The sequence below is a fragment of the Bolinopsis microptera genome, chromosome 1, assembly GCF_026151205.1.
Source record: "Bolinopsis microptera isolate Bmic1 chromosome 1, MBARI_Bmic_1.0, whole genome shotgun sequence".
Lineage (NCBI taxonomy): Eukaryota > Metazoa > Ctenophora > Tentaculata > Lobata > Bolinopsidae > Bolinopsis > Bolinopsis microptera.
Window position 1 is genome coordinate 3,889,308 of NC_087072.1, and position 4,265 is coordinate 3,893,572.

The following is a 4,265-nucleotide window of genomic DNA, read 5'->3' on the forward strand; positions in this document are numbered from 1 at the left end:
TAGATGCCAAGCCGATATGACCGATATAGGTACTCTTTGGGATATTCTATACATTAAATCCTTGATATACCGTGCTTGACAGGGGAAACGATAAATGTACTATTTACTTAAGTTTGCCTATGAACACGGCACACTGCACTGCATGATGAGATCATGAAAGTGGTATATCGAGGTACATATATTGTATAGCATATTCAATTGTTATATAATATATTGCTATATCCATGAATCAATTCAACCATATTGACAATTGTTAACAGTTGCAAAAGATAACCAATTACTTATAACTTAGCATGAGCGGAGAATGACTATAACCGGAAGAATACCACGTGGTGGGATGAACGACCACAACAATAACGAATAACACAGCTTATATGATCAGTCCAATATAATAACAGCAAATTTGGCCGATTTTTGAGTATTTGAGCCGTAGAATATATGGCAGATTTTTGTTTATTAACATTGCATTATCTTCTTTGCCGTGTTAATAAAGGTTTGGTTATAATCTTTTAACTTCAGGTGGAAAATAAAAGTTGCATTAAATGTAAATTAGTTGTATAAAAGTATAAATTGAACAATCGCTGTTAATAAGTGGCATGGTTAGTGTTTGAGATTCAGCTTAGTTCGAGGAATGAAATTACAGTAATAGTGCACATAATATATATCATAGAGAGGACTTTAACGGTTATATTATGGCTTTAATATTATCTTTTTTCACAGGAGTGTGGCATCCATTTAAGCCAGGAGGAAAAAGACTTGGTGACCGCACATTCGGAGCTTGAAAATACCAGCATTGGTCTTACGTTTCAATCCGAGATTGTTGAGGCATCATTGATCCAGTATTACAAAGAGGTAACCGTGCGATAACCGTGTAATCCACATTTATCGGATTTCTCTTAATTTCTTGACATATATTTTCGAGTTGTTAAATGTTGATTGTTGTATCTGTGGTCCAGGTCAATTATAAAAAATATAGTTTCAATATAATTACGTATGGTTAATGTTTTCAGGATCTTGAGATAGCAGATTTAAGACGCCATTATACCCTGGTGCGAACCGACGTCAGAAGTCGAAGACAGTAGTAGCACTTTGCAAACAGTGTTTTTTAAAACGATTTCGAGAAGCCAGTTTTGTAATAATCAGCAAGCGGCTGTGGAACTATTTGACTATTTTAAGTATTCATTTTAATTTAAGTAATTTAAATGGTACTCTACGTTCAAATCACCGATCTAAATTGTGATTTGGTTATCTTTAACCTTTGAGTGTGTTATTAAATCTACTATTAATTAATTTAAAATTGGTACTCCTAAAAAATCAATCCACTTTTAATATATAACGCAAACTAAATTCCTTTTAGCAGGGTTGGATTTTGAAATATATGTGTAATGTTCATGGAGGGCCAAGCGTGAGTTAGATACATAATTGGTACAATTATGGAGCATCGCGGCTCTAGGCAGCTCTGTTAAAACTAGATCAAAACCGACATTACGGCACGTATTGGCCTTACACAGAGGTATAATGAGACCTGAAGTGAGGTCAATACGTGCCGTAATGTCGGTTTTGATCTAAATTTAATCCAAATTCGTATCGTTTCACTTATCCTTTCAAAGTTTCAACAGAGTTGCCTAGAGCCGTGTTGCTCCCAAATCGTACCAATTATGTTATTTTTGACATATAGTCTGCAGCGCACCCAAAATGCACGGAGAAGTGTGTTTGTTTTGATATTCTGTTAAATACTATTTATGATTTATTTTGTCCTAATAATGAAGGTGTTGTTCATTCTAATCTAAGTTTAAAGGTGCTGTTATATCAAAAGTAAAATTGGTCAAATTAAATAGAATATATTTAAAAAAATATATATATATTGCGCTGATGTACCGTTTGTTCGGGTAGTGAATGAACGATAACGCTCATGAAATTTATTGGGATCATAGAGTATGGCTGATGGTAACTAGTGTTATAGTTATCTCCCGATTAGCCGTGCTTGTCGGGGAAAGGGAGATGCATGCATGGTCTAATGTGAATTTCATGCGGTAAAAAACCACTGCGTATGATAAATCGGGAGGCACGGTAAATAGGTAGCAGAGATGACTCGTGACCGCAACATTAAACATATAAGGAATTTGCCATTTATAAATGTAATTTGCACTATTATAGTGCACTGCACGGGACCCCTCAGTTTCAGTTCCTTGTTTCACAGACCGTTCAGCAAGGACATTCACTGAGTTTATCGGGTTAATAAGCACTTTCCAAAATCTATACTGCAAAATATATTTATAGCCATATTCCCACGTGTTATATGGCAATTTCTGATGCAGAATATGTAAAAGCGGTCAATATGGAACGCGCATACGTTTTAAAATCATTAACGTGGCGCAGCACGTACGTACATATAGGTGAGCCATCTCGGCCACGCGCAAAACAAAATCATTTTCATTTTCAAATTTGAAAATGGTTTTTTTTGCGCGTGGCCGAGATGGCTCACCTATATAAACGTACGTGCAAATCGTTTGCAAAATAAAAATCGTTTTCAAAATCAAAACCGTTTTCAAAATCAAAAACGTTTTCAAAATCAAAATCAATATCGTTTTCAAAATCAAAATAGATACCGTTTTCAAAATCAAAATCAATATCGTTTTCAAAATCAAAATCAATATCGTTTTTAAAATCAAAACCAATATCGTTTTTAAAATCAAAATCGATATCGTTTTTAAAGTCAAAATCAATATCGTTTTCGAAATCAAAATCAAAATTGAAATCAAAATCAAAATTTAAATCAAAATCAAAATCAAAATCGAAATCAAAACCGTTTTCAAAATGAGAATTGTTTTTAATTTCAATATGAAAATCGTTTTTAATTTAAATTTTAAAATAATTTTAGAAATCAAATTTAAAATCGTTTTTATTTTGTGATTAATTGTATAATTAATTTTTAAATTACAAATTTTCAGTGAAAATTTAGGTGAGCCATCTCGGCCGCCATACATATGTGCTAGAGAAGACTTTTGAAGCAGTGGATGGAGGGCTGTAACTTTATTGGCGGTTGCTACCATAATTTCGTTATAAAAATCACAATTTGGTTATAGAAATCAGATTTCAGGGTGGACCGTGATTCTCACTTTTCTTGCCCATGAAGTGAGTAAACTGTGCCACTATTTCATGGTCCACGGTGGATTGATTACTGGAGCAGTTGAAGATGCAAAGCCAAGACGTTCCCCAATACCAAGCGGTGGGCAGGAAATTAAGCTCCGGCTGACCTTCAGAGCAGTGGCCCATTAGCGGACAAAATGAAAGTTTTGTTAAGACAACAATACAACTTCGAATTTGACTGTCAGCAGCAGGGTGATATAAATAATGATAATGGAGGGGACATTAGCGATAATGAGAATGAGAATACGCTTTAATGAAGATTTGACTTATTATTGCTATAGATTTATTTTCCTTCAAATACTAGACGTGTCTTTTTTTCTATTTCTGAGTAATATCAGTAACTGTAAATTGAAATAGCTTCTTTAACAAGTAACAAAAACAGAAATTTCGGTTGAAAATTTGTTGACCTCTGAAAAAAAACTTGAAAGGTCGGCCACCGGTAAATACATGACCGGGATAATTTGGCGGGTTTTGGGAAATTCCTCCATATTTTTCCCGGTTATTAATTTTCCCAGTCATAAATTAACCCGCTATAATATTCCCGAGTAAGGTATGCAAGGGGAGAGAGTAGAATTAATGCCCACCAGCGCTATTATATGTCCTGATAACGCTAAAAGTTAACAAACGAAGACTGCTAGCGTCTGCCTTAGATAAATTAGCACTTAAAACTAAATTGTTTTAAATGCAAATAAAATAATGGAACGACTCACATTCTAAACACAGTTTAAAAACAGGTACTAATTAATTAACATGGCCATTGGTTAACACACATACATAAACACGTAGGGTAAGTGGTAAGTATAGGAATTATATTTTAATGACGAGAAATAATTTAATGATAAAAACATCTAGCAACCTTTTTGTCAAATTCGGCGTTCATCTTTACTTGTTTTCCATATTCATTATCCATAGTCGGTAATAGAATACGAATTTCGAACATCTATCAGTGTAAAAACCTATGAAGGCGTCCAGAAATGATCTCATGGGTTTTGGGCATTTTCTTATCCATTGCCTAATTTTCCCAAACTCTCGAATTATGGACAATGGACATCCACCCCTCACCCTACTGATTTAATTTCTGCATGACCCCAAAAGTAAGACGAATCTCATTGTTT